Here is a 27826-nt window from a genome sequence, read left to right as displayed (position 1 = left end):
ACTTAAAATCTATACCTTCTTTTTGTGAATAACCTTTTGCAACCAATCTTGCCTTATACTTGTCTATGCTACCATCTGCATTAAATTTTGTCTTGTACAACCATTTTGATCCTATAGGGACTTTATTTTCAGGTAATTCTGTTAATTCCCAAGTTTCATTTTTCATTATAGTCATATTCTTCTTTCATAGCTTCCATCCATTCTTTATTATTTTTGGCTTGTTCATAATTTAAGGGCTCAAAAACAGTCATTACTTGAGACATTAAAGCATAATCTTTATACCTGATGGGGGCTTGAATCTATCGTGTTGACCTTCTTAGAGGTTCATTACTTTGTGGAGTACCTTCTTTTTTTCTTCTCTGTGAAGTGCCTTCATTTCTTTGTGGACTTTGATTCCTTGATGTGTCTTTTGGAATGTCCATGTGTTCTTGTTCGTGAGTTGATTCCACAACTTCATCTTCTTCCTTAAAGCTTTCATAAGAAGACTGCCATGTATTATGTTCATCTTCTTTTATTTGTTTAGCTGCATGTTCATGAAATATAACATCTCTACTTGCAAAGACCTTGTGAGTACTTGGATCATACATTTTATATGCTTTTTGATCAGTGCAATATCCAATAAAAATACATTTGATGGCTTTGGCATCTAACTTTCTCCTATCCTCTTTAGGAATATGAGCAAAGGCCTTGCATCCAAATATCCTTAAATGACTAACTTTAGGTTTAAAACGATAGAATGCTTCAAATGGTGTTTTGTGCTCAAGATACTTAGTAGGGCTTCTATTTTTAAGATATACAGCTGTATTAATGGCTTCAGCCCAAAAACTATTAGAAAGTCCTTTACTTTTTAACATACTTCGAGCACATTCAACTAATGTTCTATTCTTTCTTTCAGCTACTCCATTTTGTTGAGGTGTATGTGGTACTGTAAATTGTTGCATAATTCCATTTTGTTTGCAATATTTGATAAAAGCTCCTGAAGTGTACTCACCACCTTTATCTAATCGAATAATTTTAATGCTCTTTCCTGTTTGCTTTTCAACCATACTCTTGAATTCTTTAAAGTATTCAAACACATCACTTTTGTTCCTTATAAAGTACACCCAGGTGTATCTAGTGCTATCATCAATAAATATAAGAAAGTAATATGCTCCACCAAGTGACTTAGTTTGCATTGGACCACATACATCAGTATGCACCAGTTCAAGTATTTCACGTTTTCTTCTATTTTCATGCACAGGAAATTCTTCCCTATGTTGTTTTCCTAGTGCACATCCTTCACATTCAAAGTGTTCTCCCTTAATAATTGGAAGTCCTTCTACCATCAATTTCTTTTGTAGTAACATTAGGTCATTATGATTTAAGTGTCCATACCTTTGATGCCAAAGTTCTATAGTTTACATGCCTATTGATGCCAAAGCTTGATGCCCATTCTTCATTACATCCAACTTGTATAAGCCTCCAACTCTCATTCCTTTTGCAACAACTTTGTGGTTGTCCTGCACATCCTTTACCAAACAATGTGATTTCACAAATTTAACTTTTAAATGTTGATCTGTGATGGTAGAGACTGAAATTAAGTTCTTCTTTAATCCAGAAACATACACCACATTTTGAATTTTTTTTTCTTGTCCATTAGGCATCATAACACTTATATTACCATATCCTTTAATTTCATGTGATCTATTATCTCCTAAATAGATGTGTCCACCCTTATTAATCTCATGATAAGTATCAAACAATCTCTTTTGCATGACACATGGATCGATGCACCAGAATCTATAAACCAAGCATTATCATCATCAGTTTCTGCTGATAAAGCAGCATTGGACACAAACAATTTAAGATTGCTAACATCTTGACTAATTGCTTCATCTCTATCAACATAATTCCCTGAATGCCTTCTTTGTTTAAATTGATCAGACCTCCTTTTCATGCAATTCTTAGCAAAATGACTAGGTTTTCCATAGTAATAACACACATCATCTTTACTTGATTTGGCATTTGTTCTTGGTAAAGGGGTACTTTGAAATGATTTTACCTGTGGCTTTTTGCCTTTATTTTTCTCCCACTGTTTGCCTTTGAAGGACTTCTTCCTTTTGGCCATCAATGCCAAATTTGAATTGGGAGATTTCTGTTTAAGGCTTCTTCTTCGCTCTTCTTCCTGCATAAGTATACCTGCCAACTCCTCAAAAGTAGGAGCCTTCTCTCTAGCTGAAAGACCAGTTATAAACATTTGATATTCATCAAGCATTCCACTTAATGTCACAGTAACCAAGTTTGTACTAGATATTGATTCACCAATGTCACCTAATTTATCCTTTAGATCTTTAATTCTAGAAATGAAATCACTAACACTTTCATCTTCTTCCATCTTAATTGAAAGAAGCTTACTCTTTAAATACAATATTCGATTTATAGTCTTCGTCTCATACAAATTTTTGAGAGTGTCTCATGTCTCCTTGGATGTTTTGCATTATCTAATGTGTGGAATAATGTTGTCCTTAACCGTCATCCGCAAAAGCACCTTTGCCTTATTTTCCCGTCACTCCCAATCTTGAATTGCAGCATCTGTGGCTTGAGGGGACACTGGCTTAACTTAAGCTCCAGACACAATCGCCCATGTATTGTTGCTTTCCATCAAAGTCTGCAACTTAAACTTCCAATTTGCATAATTTTCACCATCTAACTTGTTAAATTCAAATAAATAAGATTCTGCCAATACATTAGCCATTGTCAATAAGCTTCTGAATCCTTAAGTACCAACCACCAAGATACAAATTTTTCACAACTTCAATAATTAATTTCCTTAATAATAACAACCCTCTTTCCTTTTTTTTTATTTATATATCACCAATAATAACACCCCCTTTTTTTTTAAGAATCAAGATAAGTACTTTTGCATAAAATTAACTGCAGGTTTAAATGAACTACAAAAACATGATTCCGTTCCTCAATCGTATTCAATTAATCCCTCTTAAATCTCAACAAATATAACCTAAACTTCAGTCTATAATTATAAATCGTTGTAATAGCTCAGTTCATCGAATATTTCTATCTCTCCATCACTAAGTTTTGGAATGACTGAACGGAACTGCAAGCAACATTACAAAAAAAAAATTGCAGCCTTGAATTCTTAAACAGCCGCCCAATGCATAATATTAAAACACATAATTCAAAAACATAGAACTGATATAAATGGATCAAAATCCTCCTATTAAAATTAACTGCATTGACTCTTCACTACCAAACTCAGAACTTCAAATGGGCAGTTGTCCTTCCCGACAACCATTGTTGTTGCAGAAGCAGCTTAGCGAACAGCGACACCTTTACAAGGATTCACAAAAGCAGGAAGGAAATAGCATATGCATCAATACTTCAACAAGAGATACGTGTTACCTCCAGACAGTGGACACACAACAACTGCAACAGGTTGCACCACACAAGATCGCACTCTCCACCATAGCTGCTGCTACAATGCTCCTCCAACTCAGACTCAGCTTCGGTCTCACACATCTCCTCACATAGCTCACCTGACCTCATTCTTCTCACACCTCACACCTGCTCTGATACCAAATCAGAGATCACACAGTTAAACATATAAAACACCGAACTTGTCTTGATTTGATGGCTTGAACAGGTTTTTATACACAACAAAGAAACTTCTCGAGTTCGGTGGGGCGGTGGCTTCTCTAGGAAGCTATCCATTTGTCAATGCATCCGCTAAATTCTAGAAGAAGCTATCCATCACTCGAGACATCTGCTGAATCCTCTAGAGGTGTCTAGCTACTGCATTAATGGTGGTGGTTGGAATTACCATTGTTTTCCAACAATAAATTTCTCCCTGGAACACATGAATGGATCTTAATATACTCTCCATGAATTCTGTAAATAACAGGCTAGAGAGAGGAGTCTTAGCCATTGAAACATCACACATCAATTACGTTCACATGCGCTAAATTTCTCTCCGGAATAAATGAACGGATCTTAATATACGATCCATGAGTTCAATAAAAGAGAGGCAATAAAGAGGAAGCTGAGCCATGGAAGCATAAACATCAATTAGGTTCACATGCACTAAATTTCTCCCGGGAACAAATGAATGGATCTTAATATACACTCCATGAATTCTATAAAGGAAAGGCTATACCAGGACTAGCATTACACATCAATTAGGTTCATATGCACTAAATTTCTTCGTGGAACAAATGAATGGATCTTAATATACATTCCATGAATTTTATAAAAGAGAGGCTATATAAAGGAGTTTGACTTAAGGAAATATTACTAATTAATTACTTTCAATTGTTTGGATTTTAATTGCTTGGACGTTCAAAAGTGGTTGGAATTTGGACAAAAAAATTAAAAAAAATCTTACAGATACAGTGTTTGAATCATGGTTTTGATGCTAGAAATAGATTCAGCACCATCAAAAACTTTAAGAGAACTTCAAATCTTGAAATTTGGCTGCTGTAACTTAAATTTACAAAAATCTCCCCCAATTTTTTTCAAAATATAGCCAAAAACTCTGTAACGTTTTAAGGAAAAAAAAAATCTAATTAAACTACTCCCATTTAAACACCTTGTGCCATAATATGAGCCATTGGAAACATCACATCAATTACTTTCACATGCGGTAAATTTCTCCCTCGCCATAATGATGAGCCATTGGAAACATCACATCAATTACTTTCACATGCGGTAAATTTCTCCCTGGAACACATGAATGGATCTTAATATACCTACTCTCCATGAAATCTGTAAAGGACTCTTAGCCATTGAAACATCACACATCAATTACGTTCACATGCGCTAAATTTCTCTCCGGCATAAATGAACGGATTTTAATATACGCCCCAATGAATTCAATAAAAGAGAGGTAATAAAGAGGAGGTTGAGCCATACATCAGTAGGTTCACATGCACTACGTTTCTCCGTGGAACAAATGAATGGATTTTAATATACGCTCCAGGAATTCGATAATGGAGAGGCTATAAGGAGGAACCTCACCCTGCATGGACAGATAGCCAATGCATTATTTTTATTCGCAATAAATTTATCTCGAGAACAAATGAATGGATGCTCAAAATAAGAACATATATTGTGTAAAATAAACTAAGTTATATAAATAGTATGTTTTTGTTTTCGAATCATCATTCATCCCCATTTTTAGATCTATTTATTTTTTTTAACTTTTTCATTAAAGATCGGCGGAGAGAAGAAAAACTGAGTAAAACATATATAGTATGTTTTTGTTTTCCGGATTATCGTTCATCCCAATTTTTATAGATCTATTTATTTTTATTAACTTTTTCATTAAAGATCGGCGGAGGGAAGAAAAACTGAGTAAAACATATATCTAATATTTTCCACTTATATCTAATCTCATAAATTTCTTTATTTTTATTAATTCTTCACACCCTGATAGAAGTAGAGGGGAGAGGGAAAATATTATGTGCTTGTTATATAGTAAGAAACGTACTATAATATATAGTATGTTTTACTTAATATTAGGGAAAATATTATGCGGATGTTATATAGTAAGAAATATATATAATATGTTTTATCTAATTTATTTTATGTAGCTATCCTCATATATATATATGAGGGTGGGGTAAAATAATGGACAAATGTAATATATTATATTATATTTTGTCTGTTATTTCAACCTCATACAGATCCTTATATAGCTTTCATGTATGAGGGTGGGGGCTCGGGACAATAATGGAAAAAATATAATCCCCCATCCTATGGGGTGAGGCAAGGCAATAGGAATAATAGGAAATATATATGAGATAAGACAAGGGTGTGGGTGAGAATAAATATTGGATAAATAGGGTGGGGGTGATAGGGAATATTATGAAAATATAATCTGCTCGTCGTCATGTTGATGATGGTCAACACTAATTAAAACCGCAAACCATTGCAATATCTAAATAGATTCTCCCCTTAACTAAGACAACTTGTTTAAAATACCTAATAAGTGGGACCTCTCTTAATAACATATCCCTTAAAGTGACAGGTCTAAAGATGTAAGTTGACAACGACCACATAATGATTATCATAAATTATATGGCACAACGATTATATGCTATAGTTTCAAGAATATGCGTAATCATATTATTCATCGTTTGTTTAAAGGGTGGTTGAAGTTTATTATTAAGTTTTCTTGTAATTGGATGCACCTATCATATGTCATTATATGCATGGGCATCATAAACACTACAATAATCAATATTGGCTAACTGTGGGTCACAAAGTTAAATATCGAGATATTATGTTTCATTTGACATTTGCAATTTGAAATATTATATTTTGATATGGATTTGATTTGGATATTTTTTTTAACATGGGGTTTTGTAAGTTGATTGGTAAGGTAACCTTTATTTTATTTGCATTTAGTATATTGAGGATTTCGGGACTAGAACTTAGTAATCCCAAGAGATTGGCATTGTCAGTGAGTTAGTTCTCGAAATAAAGTTTAATGTTGATGGACATTTACATGTCTCAACATGGTCCCTAACTCTTGATTCATTAATGCAACATTTGAATTACATCAAGGATATGACAGGGTGATTGACATATCTCCCTCTCATTGGTTTGGTTGATTAACTTGTTTATTTATAGTTTACCTGTGTCATATTATGTACCTTAGCCAGCACCTCTGACACATAGCGATTTGGCTTGGGAAACTTGACGTTTTTTGTTGCACTTACCTCACTCCACTTTTGCATTTACTCCACCACCTTAGGTTTGGTTTTTCAATTCTTTCCATTTTCAAAAATCCTTTGTGATAGGGACGAGATTTTGGGGTTGAACCAAAATCCCGTTTCCCCAATAAATCGTTCTTGAGGCCTGTGGGTTATGGGCCCACGAAGCTTATCAAAAATGCTACTCACGGTCTCACTTGCTTTATGGGCCAATGAGTCATTCATCTTTTCAAGAACTGTGCTTTGTTCTTGGAATACTGAAGGCTTTCGCCAAAACAAACCGGGTGACAATGCATGATGACGTTCTCGTTGTTCTTCATCCACACATGCGCTTTCTTTTCGGGGTTCTTTGTTGCTGTTGATTCTGCGGATTCTTGTTGTCGCTCCTTCTCTGTCTCAGGTCTGTTTACTATGCAATGCTCCAGCTCAAAATCCATTTTGCGCCAATCCTTTCCCTTCTATTCCAGCAAAACTTCGCGTGGTTTCGCATCTCCAAAGGGATTAACCCTAGGATGAGCCTGAGGGGGTGCAGCATCAGTGAGAGGTCTTTGCGAGCGGCTCGAGTGTGAGCTAGTGGGACGAATGGAGGTTCTGCTCTCAATCTTCGAGTCCACTTTCTTCCAATCATCACCCCTTTTAGCCAAAACCTCCTCCTGCGGGCGAGCATCTCCGAATGGACTTGACTTTGGCTTCGTCTTTGGCACATCGACCTCTGGAGGGTCTGATAAAGATGATGCCAGCAAAGGATCATTCCTTGGTCGACTAGGCGGATCTAATACAAGCCGAGGCCTTCCCTTGTCGCTGTCCTTGTCCCTGTCTGAAAACCCAAATCCCTGGCAAATAATTCAAACAAAAGATACACAGACATAAATTCATAAAGACGCATTTCCATTATTTACAAACTCGGTTACAATTTAAGGCATCTCAGCCTTAATCACGAATTCTCCTGCAACTACATTGTATCCTCTTCCTTACACTCTCTCACATGCACAGGTTCCTTTTTCCTGATGCACCAATGAATTCTTAATATCTTGTTATACATACATGGCAATTTTAACTAAATATTTAACTAAAATTTGTTCACTAACTGAATTCTGTTCAAGGTTGGCCTGGTTGTCCACGTGTCTTTTTTCTCTAGTTTTTTGTTTCATTAAGGTGCTCAAATGCTCCTGCATTAGACTTTCGAGGTACAAAATTTATGACCTCCTGGTCATATGCAATTCCTTGTCCTTAGGAATTCTACCCACTGTTTCACTTCTTCAGTGGAACTACCTTCATGGTCTTCTGTGAGCTACAACCAAACCTCTGCAATAGCAAGTCCTCCCTACTACCAGATACCTTACCAAGCTTCTCTCCTAAGCTTAGTCTTTTGGCATCTCTCTAGTCCTCTCCTCTTGAACCAATTGAGCACTCCCGCTCCAGGTTTGCTGCAATCTTCTCACCTTCACAAAATAAAATAAAAATTACAAGCTTACAAATCTTCAGAAAAATTGTACCTCTTATTTCTTCATATGCAAAAACTCCTTTTCGCAGGAAATCTTTTCTTGCTCTGATATCAAATTTGACGGGCCCAGCCTCCAGCCCTCGGATAAAGTGCTGGTACGCTGTAATTAATAATTGTCCAAATCGACAGGGCTTGAAATAAAGTGGCACCTTATAAGTACAACCTTAATTGATTGAGTTTTTGATTATATGATTTTAATCTATGGTAGCTATATGGTATGATTTTTGTGGTCTTGTGTGATGAGGAAAAGTGTCCTATCCTCATTCTCTGTTCCCCTCCCACTCTTTCAATTGGTCGAAACCCTAACTTGCCTCATTTCAAGGTTTCGCTCCGCCACTCTGGTTCTCTGCTCTGTCCTGGCTGAGGGTTTGTATATTTGCTGTTGGCTATTGAGCGTTGAAGGTTGGCTCTGTCAGTTTCGTTTCCCCATACTCGTTCTGGTATTGTATGGTGTGTTCTGGGTATGCAAATGGAACATTTTCTCTACTTCCGGCTCAGTGTCTCAGCTCCTCTAGGTTTTCTCTGATCTGTCGATGGAAATCCCTATGGGTTTTATGAAAGCCTGGTTCGAGACTTGGAAGGCTTTCACAGTCCACTCTTTGTAATTTTTGTTGATGTTTCAATTGTTGCGTTAGTCCTTTGGTTGCTTGTTTTACACGGTCATCTTTCAGCTGAATCCCTGTTTGTCCTGTTTGCAAGTTGCAGTTATGGAGTGGCTTGACTCTCTGACTGGTTCTCGACACTGGTTTGACAGGTAGGTTCTTTCTCCTTGCTAGCTATTTCTCTCTCATTATTTTGCAAACACTGACATTTTTGCTCCTTGTATTAGCGGCAACTCCTTAGCTGCGACCTTTACAATGCAAACCCTCGATCGGATTCGGTTGGTTCGCTCCTTTGGTAAGTCACCCCTTCTGTTACTTGTCCATTTGATGTATGCTTCTTTACTGTTTGCTGTTGTTGACATCCACCTGTGGGTGATTGTAGGTGGCTGCTCGCAGTCCCGTCGCAGAGGTTCTTATGCCCAAATTCAGCCTCCTGCACCCAAAATCGGGTAGTGCCGTTCCCTGGCTCTTTTGCGGATATGTGATTATAGTTTATTCTTTGTTCTATGCTCAGGAGGGTTATGGTCTGCCTGATTATGGCTCTGAGCCTGTAGCGGCTTTTTGTAACTAAATATATGTATGCCTATAACTATTGTGGCCTTCGGGCATGTATATCGACTGTCAGACTTTTGGTTCTATTCTACTTCTTGAACAGAGGGTTTTTACTGTTATTTGCATATATGTATATTTATAAAAAAAACTCCTTTTCTATTTGTTCACAGTGCAAGTTATTAAATGACAATGGAACAATTTATTACCTGTAGCTTATCTTGGTCAAGTTTTACTTCGTCTTTGTGGACTTGCCTGGTTGTGCACTTGGACGCTCTGCTTGCTATGTAACTTCAATCATTTGTCTGTAATTATTCACTTGTAAAGAGAATGAACAATCTTCAGTAGTTCTGTAGGAGATTCATTAACTGTAGGAAAGCAGATATATCTCTCTGTAAAAAAAACTGTTCTTTTTCTATTATTTTTTCTTCTCAATCTATGATAGTTTTTTTTCCATTACATTGATGTGTTTTTTTTCTACATGTTGCAGACAGTTAGCAAACTGCCTAGTAGTTACATTTCGTAGTTTTAAGTAACTGTCCTTTTCTTGATGTAAAAACTAAAAACAAGCTTAGTATAAAATAAAACGAAAATAAAAACAAGTGATTAATAAACCCTAAACATTGGCTGAGACAGCCACTAAACGAAACCAATTAAAAAAATTCAACTGCTGGCATGAGACAATTAACAGCCATGCCCTACTTGAGCTAGATGCTCCTGCATCAGGCTCCCGGGGTAGGTGAAAAATCATGGCTCCCGTCCATGAGCTCCTCAACTGAAAATCCTGTCCTATCCATAAGCTCCTCAACTGAATACCCTGCGCGTTGTATCTGATCTGCATCAAGCCATGTACTGTCCTCAATAGGGCGATTTTTCCATTTGACCAAGTACTGTAGGTATTCTTTCCTGCGAGTTCGCCTGGCTACCCGTGTATCGAGGATTCTCTCGATCTCAAGGGGTTGAGCTGAAGGCATTTGTCTCATCCAAGTACCTCCTCCTATCTGGGTATCCCGATCTGGCCGTGTCGAACTGTCATCTTCAGGGCTGGTAGTGTATGGAAACAGATCTGCCACGTTAAAAATAGGCGATATGCCTATTCCTAGAGGCAGCTGTAGTTCATAGGCATTTGCAGAGAATTTGCGTAAGATTTTACAAGGACCAATTTTTTTAAACTTCAACTTATTATACTCACCTTTTGGGAACCTTTCTCTGCATAAATGTGCGAGGACTTCATCCCCCACATTAAATTGTACCTCTCGTCATTTACAAACTCGGTTACAATTTAAGTCATCTCAGCCTTAATCACGAATTCTCCCGCAACTACATTGTATCCTCTTCCTTACACTCTCTCACACGCATAGGTTCCTTTTTCCTAATGCACCAACGAATTCTTAATAGCTTGTTATACATACATGGCAGTTTTAACTATATATTTAACTAAAATTTGTTCACTAACTGAATTCTGTTCAAGGTTGGCCTGGTTGTCCACGTGTCTATTTTCTCTAGTGTTTTTTTCATTAAGGTGCTCGGATGCTCCTGCATCAGACTTCCGAGGTACAAAATTTATGACCTCCTGGTCATATGTGTTTCCTTGTCTTTAGCAAATCTACCCACTGTTTCACTGCTTCAGTGGAACTTCCTTCATGGTCTTCTTTGAGCTGCAACCAAACTCTGCAATAGCACATCCTCCCTGCTACCAGATACCTTACCAAGCTTCTCTCCCGAGCTTAGTCTTTCGGCATCTCTCTGGTTCTCTCCTCTTGAACCAATTGAGCACTCCTGCTCCAGGTTTGCTGCAATCTTCTCACCATCACAAAATAAAATAAAAATTACAAGCTTACAAATCTTTAGCAAAACTGTACCTCTTCTTTCTTCATATGAAAAAACTCCTTTCCGCAGTAAATATTTTCCCGCTCTGATACCACTCGATGGGGACAAGATTTTGGGGTTGAACCAAAATCCCATTTCCCCAATAAATCGTTCTTGAGGCCTATGGGTTATGGGCCCACGAAGCCTATCAGAAACGCTACTCACGGTCTCACTTGCCTTATGGGCCAATGAGTCATTCATCTTTTCAAGAACTATGCTTTGTTCTTGGAATACTGAAGGCTTTCACCAGAACGAACCAGGTGACAATGCATGATGACGTTCTCGTCGTTCTTCATCCACACACGCGCTTTCATTTTGGGTTTCTTTATTGCTGTTGCTTACGCAGATTCTTGCTACCGCTCCTTCTTTGTCTCAGGTCTATTTACTACGCAATGCTCCAGCTCAAAATCCATTTTGTGCCAATCCTTTCCCTTTTGTTCCAGCAAAACTTCGCATGGTTTCGCATCTCCAAAGGGATTAACCTTAGGACGAGCCTGAGGGGGTGCAGCATCAGTGAGAGGACTTTGCGGGTGGCTCGAGTGTGAGCTGGTGGGACGACTAGAGGTTCTGCTCTCAATCTCCGAGTCCACTTTCTTCCAATCATCACCCCTTTTAGCCAAAAACTCCTCCCGGGGGTGAGCATCTCCAAACGAACTTGACTTCGGCTTCATCTTTGGCGCATCGACCTCTGGAGGGTCTGATAAATATGATGCCGACAATGGATCATTCCTTGGTCGACTGGGCAGATCCAATACAAGCCGAGGCCTTCCCCTGTCGCTGTCCTTGTCCCGGTCTGAAAACCCAAATCGCTGGCAAACAATTCAAACAAAAGATACACAGACATAAATTCACAAAGACGCATTTCCATTATTTACAAACTCGATTACAATTTAAGGCATCTCAGCCTTAATCACGAATTCTCCCGCAACTACATTGTATCCTCTTCCTTACACTCTCTCACACACAGGTTCCTTTTTCTTGATGCACCAATGAATTCTTAATATCTTGTTATACATACATGGCAGTTTTAACTGAATTTTTAACTGAAATTTGTTCACTAACTGAATTCTGTTCACGGTTGGCCTGGTTGTCCACGTGTCTTCTTTCTCTAGTTTTTTTTTCATTAAGGTGCTCGGATGCTCCTGCATCACTTTGATGCTCTTTTCATTCTTCTAAAAACCATACTTCTCTATAAATATTTTTGAGCAGTTGGTAGAGGGTTTACTATATTAAAAGCTCGATAATTGGGCAAAGAGTTGGTTTTATAAGCTTGAATTCTCATTATTATCGTACTACACACCAAGTATGTGTAAACATGGTACCATTGTTCTTTTTATGATTACACAGATTTTATTTTCCTTCTTGTTCACCTTGCTCCCCTTGGTTGTCTATAAACAAACATATGCATTTCAATCTTTCTTGGTTGGTCATGAATCCATTTCTTTGGGTTTAGATGTTTACTACGGTTTGGTCATAAAAATTTTCCTAGCTTGCTAAGCTCTCTCCCCGTGCATTAAGGACTAGAATCCCTTGAGGACTTTGAGCCTTGGCGTTACATTGTCCAGCATTAACTAAGATTAGCCATCATGGTCAAGGAATTTTAATGAATAAATTTTGAGCTAATTAGTAAGCGATTAATCAACGGTTCTTGTTTGCCCATGCGAGACAATTTATTTGGCATCACATTTGTTTCTCCTCACAGAATATTTGATCTCGTTTTACGTATAGTTCATATTTTTCATTTAAACTAACTTATCATTATTATCATCAATGGGAATTCAATCATTTTTGGCTTCTTTTGCTTAGCCACACATGGGAGCTTTGAAGCCTCAGGTTTTTGATAAAAAAAACCATGGACCATGTTGGCGTAAAATTTAAACATCTAGACCCAAGGTTCAATCTTAGGTTGCCAACGAAGGTACCATCACATTCTAGCTTATCGTTGACATTTTCACTCCCTCTAGGAAAAATGATCATCTCATCAAAGATGTGTTGTAACAATGACAAATAAGGGATCTAGAATGGTGGCAAAGAAGTTTTAATGATCATATCATACATTCACTTTGAAAACTTCATTAACAAACACAACAAAACCAACATGCATATTTAACATCCATAACCAATATAACAAAGTGATAATGTAGGGAAAATTTAAATTTTAAAGGGGTCACATCATAGTCAAACATCATGAAATAGTTCATTCCCACAACAACTCCTGTATTCATTAGCCAAAAATATTACATCAGAGACTTGCACAAAATTGCGAGACCTTAATAACTTCGGACCTCATTACATTACAGAGACATGATAGAATTCAAAGGCAAGAACTCAGACTCTATTTGAGCTATGACATAGCACTAATCCAATAGAACTCTAATTCGTCAACCACTAAATCCTTCAGCAACTAAGTTCCTCAGGTCTTTAGTAGTCTCGTCAGTTAATCTTTGGCCCATTTTATATATCACACTCACTTGATCTGGTCCAATCTAATCAACGTGTAGATTCCGTAATCCCAATCACGATCAGGTCAACTTTGACAGGTTCTGGTGTTTTTTTCCTTATTTCCTTTGATCCTTTCAAAATCAGGTAGGTGCTTCCTACCTTCTCGGCTTCACAAATCCCAATATAATAGAATTTTTAGCTCCTTTGTTAATTTCTGATTTCTGGTGGCTGCTTCTGGAAATTTTGGCCAATAATTCTGATCAAGTGCTCATTGTTTAGCTCAAAAATAACTATTCTCAGAATGGCTTGAATGACGACATTTGTCTCAGTGAAATGATACCAACACAACTCGTTTCACTGAAAATCGAGTTCGTATGAGGAAGATTTCAAGTTTTGTCCGCTTTTCCAAATAGAAGAAATTTTGAAAAAAAAATGCACAGTCACTTCATAGTCAGCAGTCCATACTACTGACGTGGGAGGTGAATGTGCAAGGTCAACACTGGTCAACATCCAGTCAGAGCTCGCTAGGTGTTAGGTTTTGGTTGGTTGTCAGAGGTGGTGACATGGCAAGTTTTTATTGGCTTGAATTGGACCAATGAGAAGGGTACAAGTGGCAAGCCTAGAGGCCGCCATGTGTCCCTCCCCAAAGGTGGGCTCGGTGAGTAGTTGACCAAAATTTTATTGCAGGTTAGGGAGTCGAACCCGGGACCTGCACTACACAAACCACCAAATTTACCACTATACCATACATTAGTTCATAACCTATGTAGTTGTTCACATCTATTTGAATTTTAAAATGGTTAAGGTTGGCGGTTAGGAGGGCCAGCCCTCCTGTGTGAACACACCAACCCACAACAGTCACGGTTACAGTTAACATCCATTGCCAACATAACCATGAACCTACGACATGTGAACGCTCCGGTGGTGATATCAAACCGTTAACAAAATGGCGGAAAACACACCATAACCACAACACTAACCAACAGTTTTTCTAACAGTTAGTGCCACCATGTGACACCTCCACCTAAACCGCCAACGCAAACAAAATCAGTTAGTCATTAAGTCACGCGATTAACGTTAATTAACTCGGATTAATGCCTAGTTAATTACGATTAAAATTAATTAAAATTGAGTTAATTCGGTGACACTTTTGGCGGTACAACCAATTTCAGCCTTAACTCCAAAAATAACAGGCTTAACTAGAGTTCCTCCAGTTTTCGAGGAGGCTTTCTAGGGAAAAACAGTTTGGGTCATAACTGGAGCAAATTTCGACCAAATTGAGCTCAGGAAAAGGTGTTCCTAGTTGACTTTGACATTTTGAACACATTGAAACATGTTTAAGGAGAAGTAAAGCTTTGTAAAAAACATTTTTTCCACATTGAGCTAATACAAAGGCCCAAGCCATGGAAGCCAGACCAAGGATATGTAGCCCATGAGGGGTGAACTCCTTCATTAAAACATTGTGTCAAGTGTTCAATTGATGGTTTGATGTACGTTTTATTGTTGTCGTTCAACACTTGTCTTTTATGCTATTTTGCTCATGAATGTCACATAAAACTTGATAAAATTCACCTGTTTACATCCACAAACAACCTAAGGAAACCTATGCACAAGAAGCAATGAACAAGCATTTGTTTATAAATCTGAAATTGAAATTAGCACAAAAAAACTAACATTCAATAACAGATCAAGTTGGTATCAGAGAAAAGGTTTATTTTTTTTATTGCTTGAGTTTTGTGCAAGTAGGGTTTTAGTGGTTTCAAAATTGTGATGCTTACAAGGTTAAAGTTGCAGAGAGGAGAAGGGAAACTGTTGGTTGCAGCTCCTGAGGCAATGCCTAGAAGAAGGAAAGCCACAAGGTCAAAATCTCTGCACAAAATCCCAATTCCAGTTGCACTTGAAACACCTCAAGTCTTTCCTTCAATTAAGATTGAGGAGGTACAAGCAGTACCAGAAGTTGAGCTTGAATCCAAAGCCATCATGTATGGAGCAAGAGATACTGAAGGTCTTTTAGAAGAGGAAGCATTCAAGAAAGATTTCTATGACTTGATTGATATGGTCAGAGTCCTCTATGAATAGAGGAACACTAGAATGGATGGAGAGAGTTCTAAGCCTCCGCATGGAGAAGGAAGCTCAGGAGATAAAAAAGATGATAAGAAGGATTCAAAGGGTAATGGAGGAAAGCCTCCTCCATCTCCACCATCTTCATCTACCTCATCATCTTCATCATCCTCAACATCTCAAACAGCAACATCTTCCACTTCTACCACAAAAACTGCCCATACTCATTCCCAAACCCCAAAAGGAAAAAATCCCTTACTCAAATTGAACATTAAGTTTTAACTTCCCATGTATAATGGTGAGGTCAATGAAAAAAAGTTAGACAATTGGATTCAACAATTAGAGGTATACTGCAGAATTCATAACCTTCAAGAAGATGACATAAATATCATGTTGGCTTCATTGAGGCTAGAAGGAGCAAAATTAGTTTGGTGGGAAGCAAAGACACAAGAAGAAATGCAAATTCATGGTAAGATATCCATTTCTTGGGTTGAATTTGTTTCTGCAATTAAAAGACAATTTTATCCTTTAGCCTATATGTAAAAAGCCATTATGACTTGGTAGAATTTTAGGCATCTCAAAGGCCAAACAGTCCAAAACTATACCCAAGAGTTTAGAAAGAGGGCTTTGTTGTTAGGAGTAAACTTGAATTCCCAAGATACATCATTGAAATATATTGGGGGTTTACATTCCTATTTAAATCATACTATACTTATGTTAAATCTAAGCAATTTGGATGAGGTATGTGCTTGAAGCAAGGGGAAAGAAAATTTAGGAAGAGGGTAGTAACAAGAAGCCATTCAAGGGTAAGGAGAAAGAGAAGGGAGTAAAATGGAAGGGAAAGAACAATGCAAGTGTGAAGAAAGAAGGGGAGAAAACCGTATGCCAACATTGTTCCAAAGTTGGGCATGATGAAGTCCATTGTTGGAAATTACATCTCGAACTAATGCCTAAGAAACAAACAATAAGGGAATACAAAAGACAACTCCTACCACACAACATGACCTTGGATCATATTCCGGTGATGAGACCAAGATTTCATCCATGGTCGTAAAAGGAAAAGAATCTGTTTCAAGAACTAGTTCCTCACACAGTCATAACAACATTGCAAATGAAGAATCAAGAATAGAATTGTTCCATCTAAAGATAATTTCAAATCATACAAAGATTGATGCATTATGTGATAGTGGGTCACAATCAAACTTAATTTTAGAAGACTTGGTCAAAAATCTTAACCTTGAAACTGTACCTCATCATAAGCCATATCCATTGGGTTGGATAGTCAATAATGCAAATTTATAGGTTACAAGGAAGTGCTTATTCAAGTTCGCCATTACTGAAAAGTTCACTGATGAAGTTGAGTTAGATATAATTCCACTTGATATCTCAGGAATCATTTTTGGTAGTCCATATTTGTATGATAGAAAAGAAGTATTTTATCGCCATGAGAACAAATACTTATTGCTCAAGAATGGGGTGGAGTACATTGTGAGAGCCCATCGCAAAAAGTTGAACATTTCTTTGGTTAATGCAGGGCAGATGAAGAGACTAGTAAATGCAAGTAAAAATTTTGTGCTTCTCATGATCAAGAAAAATAATGATATTGATTATGAATCTTTTGAAGGTTGTGATGACAAATTGAAATCTGATTTTTTTGATGTGGTAAGCAAGCATGGCGAGATGTTTCAGGAACCAAAGGGGTTACCTCCTAAGAGGGGAATTTAGAATGAGATAAAACTGCAGCAAGATGTTCCACTTCCAAACATTGACATGTATCACATGTTGATTATGGAGAGCATGGAAATCAAGAAGAAAATTCAAGAATTGTTAAACAAAGGTATCATATGCCCATCTACTTCGCCATGTGGTTCGCCCATTGTCTTGGTGCTAAAGAATGTCGGGACTTGGTGCATGTGTGTGGATTTCCATGCACTAAAGAAAATCACGGTAAAGAATCATTATCCACTCTCAATAATTGATGATTTGCTTGATGAGTTGAGTTATGTAGAGTATTACACTAAGTTAGACTTATGAAGTGGTTATCATCAAGTTAGAATAGTGGAAGAGGACATTTGGAAAACCACATTTAAAACTAAACATGGATTGTTTGAGTGGCTTGTTATGCCTTTTGGTCTTACAAATGCTCCAACTATTTTCATGAGAGTTATGAATGATGTATAGAGACCATTTCTAGATGACTTTGTCATTGTGTACTTAGATGATATTCTCATATTCAGAAAATCCAGAGATGAACATGTCATGCATGTAAACAAAGTACTTGATGTCTTGAGAAAAAAACAATTATTTTTAAAGATGTCAAAGTGTGAATTTGACAAGACTTCTTTAGTGTATTTGGGACACATTATTGGAGGAGGCGAGCTAAAGATAGACACCTCTAAAGTTGAGGTCATTCTGAATTGGACCAAGCCCAATACAGTTACAAAGGTAAGAAACCTTTTAGGGGAAACACAATATTGGAGGAAATTTATTAATAATTTTTCTTCCATTGCAGCTGCATTACATGCATTGACTAGTGTCAAGAAAGTCTTCCATTGGGGAGATGTACAATAGAAATCATTTGATGCTTTGAAGCAAAAGATCAGTTCAGCACCTGTATTGGCTCTTCTAGATCTTAGACAACAATTTGAGATTCAAACGGATGCTAATGATTGCGCCATGGGAGAAGTTCTTATGCAACATGGTAAGCCCATTTCATTTCATTCTAAAATTTTTAATGGAGAAGTGACTAACTATCCCACTTATGACAAATAACTTTACACATCGGTACAAAGTTTCAAAAAATGGAAATAGTACTTGATGGTGAAGGATACCATTATCCATACTAACCATCAACCATTGCAGTACTTACATTCACAATCAAAGTTGCAGCAGTCAGGACACTTCAGATGGATAGGTTTTCTACAACAGTTTCATTTGGTTATCAAGTACAAAAATGGAATCTACAATAAGGTAGCTAATATGCTTTCAAGGTCTATTGTAAATTCATTTATTATACTCAAGCATACTTTTGTTTTTCATGAAAGTCACATTGAGCAATATGCATATGACAATGACTTTAGAGATGTGTATGCAAGCTTGAGTCAAGGAAACCAAAGTGAAGAATTGGATTACCATGTACATAACAGTTTGTTTTATCACTTGGGCAAGTTGTGTATTCCACAGGGAGAAAGAAACAATATCATAAGGGAGGCACACACTTCATTGATTGCTAGACACTTTGGTGTAGGAAAGACAGTAGCGAATCTCCAAAGGTATTTTTATTGGCCACGCATGGCTGATAATGTATCTCGTTTCATTAGAGGATGTTCTTTGTGTGAAGTAAGCCTAGAAATAGGAAACTAGGATTGTACACTCCACTTCTAGTACCATCACGTCCATTGGAGACTATCTCAATGGATTTTGTATGAGGTCTTACATTGTCAAGGAAAGTTCATGATTAATTGTATGTAGTTGTAGACAGGTTTAGCAAGATGTGCATACTAACACCATGTAAAAAGAACCAAAATATTTGGTTTCATTTTGGTCTTCCTACTTCCATTGTAAGTGATCGAGATTCTCGATTTGTTGGGAATTTTTGGTCAAATTTTTGGGACATGATGGACACAAAGTTGAAAAAGAGTACAACCTTTCGTCTGCAAACAAATGGACACATCGAGGTGGTCAACAGAAAAATCATTCATCTTCTTAGAGGATATTGCAGTAAACATCCCAAGTTGTGGGATCAACAGTTGCATTACATATAACATGCATACAGCAGGGCAAAGCATTTTTCCACAAACACATCGCCATTTGAGGCATGTTTGGGGTACTTGCCAAGATCACCATTGGACTTCATATTTGAGAAGGATGTCACCATTGATTGTCATAATGACATTGATAAGGCAAGGAAGTTCATATAGAAATTCAGTTGATACATCACACAGTGCAGGAACAACTTGAGAAATGTCAAAGCAGCTACAAGGCAAGGCATGAGAAACACCGGGTTGATCACAAATTTCAAGTTGGAGATGAAGTTTGGTTATATATTAGTAAAGAGAGACTTCAAGGGGAAGGTAAAAAGCTTAAGCCAATCCATTATGGTCCTTTTAAAATTCTGGAAAAGATTGGTAACAATGCATTTAAGCTTGATTTTCCTCCTTATATGCAAATATACTCTATTATTAATGTTGAGAATTTGAGATTGTTTGAGCCTCCTTTGATTGATGATCAAGGAGAGCATGTTCAGCTTCCATCAATAGATTCTTTTGTGCTAGAATATCTTGATGAGCTTCAACAAGATCTCATACTTGACAGAAGAACCAGAACTTCAAAGAGAGGGAATGTCGAATAGCTTAGAGTGGGACTCAAGGGACAAAAGCCTTCTAAAGCCAAATGGTTGCAAATCGAGAAGGTGAGGAAATTGTACCCTCACCTATTGAACAATTGATAGTATATTTTGGGGTCCAAAAGGCTTCTAGTGGGGAGGTTTGATCAGGCACTCAGTATTTAACTCAAAATTCAAAGTTCTCATAATGGATCGAAACCTAAACAACCGTGTTCTTCTCGGTGAAACGATCCCAATGCAACTCATTTCACTAAAAATTGAGTTCGTATGAGGAAGATATTGAGTTCTGTCACTTTGCCAAGTAGAAGAAATTTTGAAAAAAAGTGCACAGTCACTGCATAGTTAGCATTCCATACTTCTGACGTGGCAGGTGATTGTGCAAGGTCAATAGTGGGCAACGTCTAGTCAGATCTCACCAAGTGTCAAGTTTTGGTTGGTTGTTAGAGGTGGTGATGTGGAAAGTTTTTATTGGTTTGAATTGGACCAATGAGGAGGGGACAAGTGGCAAGCCCAAATGCCACCACGTGTCCCTCCCCAAAGGTCAGCTTGGCATGCAGTTGACCAAAATTTTATTGCAGGCTGAGGGGTCGAACCTGGGACCTGCACTACACAAACCACCAAAATTACTGCTATACCATACATTAGTTCTTAATCTATGTAGTTGTCCGCATCTATTTGAATTTTGAAATGGTTAAGGTTGGTGGTTAGGAGGGCCAACCCTCCTATGTGAACACACCAACCCAGGACGGTCATGGTTACAATTAACATCTGGTGCCAACATAACCACAAACCCACGACATGTAAACGATCCAGCAGTGATATCAAACTGTTAACAAAATAGCATACAATACACCATAACCGCGACACTAACCAACAGTTTCGCTAATAGTTAATGCCACCATGTGACACCTCCGCCTAAACCACTAGCGCAAACGGAAATAATTAGTCATTAAATCATGTGATTAACGCTAATGAACTTGGATTAACGCCCAGTTAATTACACTTAACATTAATTAAACTTGAGTTTAATTTTGCGGTACCACCAATTTCGGCCTTAACTCCAAAAATAGCGGGCTTAACTGGAGTTCCTCCAATTTTGGAGGAGGTTTTCTAGGGAAAAACAGTTTGGATCATAACTGGAGCAAATTTCGCCCAAAGTGAGCTCAGGAAAAGGTGTTCCTAACTAATTTCGACATTATGAACACATAGAAATAGGTCTCAGGAGTAGTAAAGCTTTGTAAACCACATTTTTTTCCATATTGAGCTAATACAGAGGTCCAAGCCATGGAAGCTGGACCAAGGAGATGTAGCCTAGGAGGGGTGAACTCCTTCATAAAAACACTATGTTAAGTGTTCAATTGATGGTTTGCTATACTTTTCATTACTGTTGTTCAACACTTGTCTTTTATGCTATTTTTCTCATGAATGTCATGTAAAACTTGATAAAATTCACCTATTTACATCCACAAACAACCTAAGGAAACCTATGCACAGGAAGCAATGGACAAGCATCTGTTTATAAATCTAAAATTGAAATTAGCACAACAAAACAAGCATTCAATAAGAGATTAACTTCTCCGCAACTACTTTTTGACTATATTTTCTAAACTTCTTAAAAAAAACAAGGACCCAACTAGCCCTGACCACAAACTATTGACTTGCCCTCAAGTTAATTTGTTGCTGGCACATTCAATCCTATTCATGGTTGTATTTCTTCGCCTGCTTCTTCATTTCTTTGTGTAGGTGATTATCCTTCAAACAAAGAAACCAACTATGGCATGTCGCGCAAAACAACATTCTTGAAATTGTCATACTCATTAACGACAACCCTCCAAGTGTCCAAAACAACGTTGACCTTTGTTATAGGCCATTTTGTCACATTTGGTCAATATGCCTATTAACTGAGTCAATCAACATCCTTTTACACCTTTTAATTACCATTGCACAAATCCCTAAGTATGACTCTCCCTAATCCCTAAATTTATGCCTTTAATTGCTTCATTTTAGTGCTTTTAAGCCCAACGCACCCTTATACCTTAGGATACTACATTCATGAGCAGGTTGACCCTTTATGGACCTGCGTTAATCACTAGCTGATTGCTCGTTCTTAGGGGTGCACTAATTCTAGAAATTTGGGAAAAATAAAAAGAATCCCTAAGCTTCCTCTTCCAGAAGCTTCCATAGGTTGTTTTAACCATTTACCTTGGATGAAAGTCTCAAATCCTATCCTATCCTACCTTGGAGATTTCACCCCTTATCCTTTGAGCTCATTCTCCCATCAAGAATGGATATCAAGATAGATTGGTGAATGGATAAGAATTCCTAAACTACCATCCTTTCCTATATATTTACTGCCATCCACAAGCTAGGGGTCTGATTTTTGAGATTGATTCTACCCTCATGTTGTTCTTGTGAGAGTCATTATTCCATGCATTAGGGTGACATAGAGATACACTTTGTGGAAAGGAAGGACAAGTCAACTTGGAAGAGCTCTTCTACAAGATCCACTCTATATTTTGTTGTAGCTCTATCCATTTCTATTAATACAAAGAGTTCATTATTTTCCCATATATGATTTTACGATTTCATATATTTTAATGCCACATTGATCTATTGAATAAAGTGATTGGATGTTGCTACATAAATGTCGTAGATTGTTAGATTGTGTTGTTTGATTATGTAGGTTCTAATTATAGTGAACGCAACTAGGATTGGCGCATACAAGCTAAGAGAGGATCAAATCTTACGATATATTCCAGGTAGGCTTCATCCTGTTCGCCATTTACTTTAAGGAAAACATTGGTTTCTTTGTTTTCTGTTGTTCTAGACTAGGCCATCAAGTCTAGGGAAGATACTTATGTTCATAGTCATAGATTCTGTATAACAAATTAGTGAATCCACTGGGAACATTGTATTCCCTTGGTGGTTTTCTTGTCGTTAGTGATTTTTTTACCACTTATTCATACCTTCACTATCTTACTCAGTCAAGAAGGGACCTAGGAAGACCCTTCATTAAGTTTCAAATGCAATTTTTGTGTCAGAACCTTGCATCCCATGATCAACGCTCCCTCTGGTATAAATATAGAGCGCTGCAATGCTCCTGAGCCTTATCTATTCCTGTGTTGCAGAGCACTCATGCCATTCTAGCACCTATGTTGCTCCATGTTCATGCACACATTTGATTTTGTCTGATTTTCTCTCTAATTGACTTCATTCTAGTTGGTCCTCCTTGTGTCCCTGAATGTTTTTAGCCCTCTCAGAAGCCCTCGTTTGGTTTTCTTTTTGTTTTGAGTTCCTTTGATAAAAAAAAAAATAGGTATTACTTTCTTCTTCTCATTAGGTCATTGGAAAATTGATTGCTTGATCATTGGATTGTTTGAAGGAATTGGTGTTTTAGTCATCATTGGGATATTTTCCAGCGTTCCATTCCAGGGGTGATATCCTATTCCACGTACGTAAGTGTATTGGACCATTCTCCACATACCTTCGGGTATATCGGATAATGATCCATGCATGAAAATGATTAGGCAACACTCTCATCATACGATTACGCATTAGAAAACACTACCACATACTACACTTCCACGAACTGTCGAGTATATTTTGGAAGTACACCATAGGTTTCTATCCTACCATAGGTAACTGAGTTGTATGCCTTGTATACTATGATACATCGAACACAACATTCGGGGAGGTTATTTACCCATAGGTAAATCCTTGGTTCTCCAAGGTGGTGTATTGCAATTCACAATTGCTCAGTAAACCCTTCTGCCTAACTACCCATTTTTTATTTAGTTTTGTTGTTAATTTCTAAAATCAATTAATTAACCGTGAAACAACATCCTTACCATGGAACAAATCCTTATTAGATCTTAGGTTGAGGTTAATGGTAACAATTATTGAGTCTACCAATCAAGGAAAACCCTTTGATGGGAATCCTATTCCCTTTCCTTCTTTTGGAAATATTGGTTCTCCTTATATGGAAACATTGTCCCTTCCTATATTTACCATTACTTTACCTCTTTGGTTATTTTTGACCTCTTTGGTTCTAAATATCAAAAATGCTCCTCAACCAGGTTATTCTCCACCTGAACAATATCAACCTCAAGTTGATCCTAAATTTGACCCTGTGCCTTCTTCACCTATTGTTTCTTCATCCCTTTCTTCCTCCCCACCTGGTGAAACTCTTGATTCTAGTAACTATGAGGATAAGAATAAGAAGAAAGGGAGGAAGAAGAAGAAGCAAAATAAGAAAGGGGGAAACCAAGAAACCGTTGCTACAGATACACCTAGTATGGACAAATATTCCAATCAGTGCCGCAAAGTTAAATTACCTTGCAAGTTATGTAAGGGTGACCACATTCTTAGATATTGTCCTGGTATTTCATAGGTATTAGAAGTTTGGTCTACAAGTTCACATCAGCCTTTGTCATTAGCTTCGGAGATCATGTTGGTGACAAAACATTGACCAATGATCATAAGGTCCATGGGAAAAAGGGTAAAGTTAAGTTTCCTTGTAGGTTATGTGAAAGGAATCAACCTATTCACCTTTTTCCTTATATGGATGAAGCCTCAAAAGTATTGGAAAAAGTTATAGCTTGACTCCCGGCTGGTTACTTGAAGCTTTCCCCTAATTCTGCACTAGTTGATGAAGTGATTGATCAGAATTTGTCTCCAATCAATCCCACTCTCTCTGAACGTAAATCCCATGAGTCCATTCTCGACCAACCATTGGTTAATAAAATGGTTGACCTGATTCCACCTTCTATTGATCATACTTTTCCCTTTGAGAGTGAACTTCATACCACTCAGGGTCTTCTTGTTTCTTTAGATTCCAATAAATTAGGGGGAAATCCTCCCATTCCAATGATAGAGGGAGATAATCCTTTTATTCCCACAGTACAGAGGGGACATCCTCCCTTTCTCATGGCATAGGAGAGAATTTATCCCATTTCCATAGCACAAGGGGTCAGTTCTCTCATTCCCACGACACCCCCCCACGTAGTATGGTCACTTCCTTTGATTGGAGTCGACTGGTAGGATATTGTCTTCCTTGTTACGTGCCCTTTTAGATCATATTATAGGATTATAATATGCTCGTACCTATAACAATCATATATGAAGGCATGTCTATTAAAATTTTGTCTCCAACTACTTGGAAAGCTTTCGGTTCCATGCAGCCCTTGCCCGTTACCCAAAATTTGTTGGCTTTTAACAGAGGAACCAGTCAACCCTTAGGGATCCTTCCTTAGTTTCCTATTACTTTGGGATGAAATACTGTCTATAAATATGTGATGGTAGTCCAAGGTCCTTTGGATTTTAATTTACTCCTTAGGCGTGATTATATTTATGACATGAGAACTCTTGTCTCTTCTCTCTTTCATGTGTTGTGTTTCCCACATGAAGGAAGAATCATGACCATTGAAAAGATTTCATTCATTAGTCCTAATTTGATTCCCAATAAACCAAATTATCTAAATTGTCCTTCTATGCAAGTGGTATGTTTCATGCCATAGATTAATTATGTGGCAACCTGTTCCATGTCCACATCTACTGATGATCTATTAGGTGATGTAGTGCATCATGTACTAGGAACATTGGAGAATGGTCTTTCCACTGGATCCTTTGATACCTTCCAGAGCATTGTTATCCCATGTAATGAGAAACCCTTAGAGTCCATGGCCTTCTGTAGGTCATGAAACAAGGTGTCGGAGCACAACTCCTTTTCTTGTGTCAAGCTCGTTAAAAAATGAAACAAATTCCTATGAGCATAGTTATTTTCTTGTGTCAAGCTCATTAAAAAATGAAACATATTACCTTCCAATTCATGTATTTGATTAAATATTGTAAACTCCTAGTCGAGTCTTTCACTTGATCTCATAAATGAATCTCCATTCCATCTACCTATTGGTAATCAATAGTCTACTTAGGTGCATGAAATGAATCTTGGGGGGCATGTACCTCGAATTGAGTCATTATGCTGGGGACATGCAAACTTATATCAAGCATAGTTTTCGTTGTTTCAAACTTCTGTAAAAATGAAACCACTCTGAAGCATAATTTTTCTCATGTTTCAATCTTGTGAAAAAATGAGACCATCTTCAAGTACTTTGAATCATAGTTTCCCATGTTTCAAGCTTGTGTAAAGATGAAACCATTTCATCCTACCTCTTGTGATTTCCATTTTTTATCAGCATGTTTTTTCCCAGATGCCGTTGGTTTTCTCATTCCATCATTACGATATACTTGGTTGATCATATGCTTTCACTTGGTTGTTTGGTTGTTTTACCCTTTCTAGAGGAACAACTACGATGAGTGGTATTATTAGCCAGCCTCTTGACCTATACATGTTTTGAGTAGTTCCATCATGACCAGGCCTAGTTGATACCCTTTATACCACTCGTTCCTCCAGGAGGAGTTCTCTTTTAGCACTTTTTAGACTCCACAAATATGAAAATATAGTTGAGGACTTGTCTTTTTTAACTCATTAAAGTAAATGAAAAGACATATACTCAGTATATGTTTAACCCTTTTCCTAGCTGAGATAGACTAACTACAAAAAAGGAATACCTTAGTTGAACATCGCTAAGAAGTTATCCTAAGTATCATTTTCTACCTTTTCTGACTCAAGGGACTATCTACGAAAAGGAACATTTTGGGTTTTCCTTTTCACCTATTTTTCAAACTCTCTAAACATGAAAAATATGTCGAGTTAGACCTTCAGTGGATTCATTAAAACATCAAACAACAATGGACTTGCAAATTATGATGGGACCGAAACACTCATTCTCATGGTTCTTTAAATATACTCTAAGGATTCATCTAAAGGATGAACACACAGATCAAGCATATGCTATCCTGCTCAAGCTTGTTAAAACATAAAGAGGTACTAACCAACAATGGTTGGGGAAAATGGGAAAATAAAGTACTCCACTTTTTAATGGAAGTGAGTTGCACTTGAACATGATACTCTTCCACTTCATTTCTATGGTTGTTGGGTTGGGAAATATTCTTGTCTTTTGGTGCATCATACCTTTTAAAAGCCTCCTCTTTTGGTTTTCGGCCAATGATGCCAACTCCATTCAGTTTCGTCGATGTATTCAAGAGAAGTCATTCAGTCAATATATTCTTCAATACTCTTAAGCCTTCATTCCATGTCTGTCGTTCTTGATCCACTTCCGTATCATCATTATTCTAATCTCAAATCATGATACTCAATTCTTGTCATTGATGGGGGATACATCAAGGCCCTCCTATGACAAGTTTCTTCCCGTCGACATCAAATCATTATCCAGGAAGTTGAATTAGAAACTCACCCTTTGGTACCTTTTCCCTTGCATATATCAATGTCAAGTTTCCTCTCTCTCGGTGACAATTTTACATCATTGGCCTTTGACTGACAAATTTTGTGTGGTGTTCCACTTCAAATAATATATTCACACCATATGGATTGTACTGCAATACCTTGAGAGCCATTAACATCATTGGTGGTTTCTCTCACATCTGTTAATGACTTACATCATTGGACAGTAATCAAATGGTGTCTACCATGTTTGACTCCAACTCATTGATTCAGAGGGTCAAACTCGTACATTGGAAGATCGAGTGAATGAGATAGAGTACCCTGGATCTAGTTCCAACCATCCAGGCTGCAACTTCAAGATTAGTACAAGATCACAAAGTATGATGGCTATGATCATATTGATAGGCATCCAATCATGGGTCCACCCTTTCTCATCAGTGG

The sequence above is a fragment of the Pinus tabuliformis genome, chromosome 5_2 (genome assembly GCF_031772625.1).
Source record: "Pinus tabuliformis cultivar Carrire ecotype Pingquan chromosome 5_2, CPIR1, whole genome shotgun sequence".
NCBI classification, from domain to species: Eukaryota; Viridiplantae; Streptophyta; class Pinopsida; order Pinales; family Pinaceae; genus Pinus; species Pinus tabuliformis.
This window is presented reverse-complemented; position numbering follows the sequence as displayed.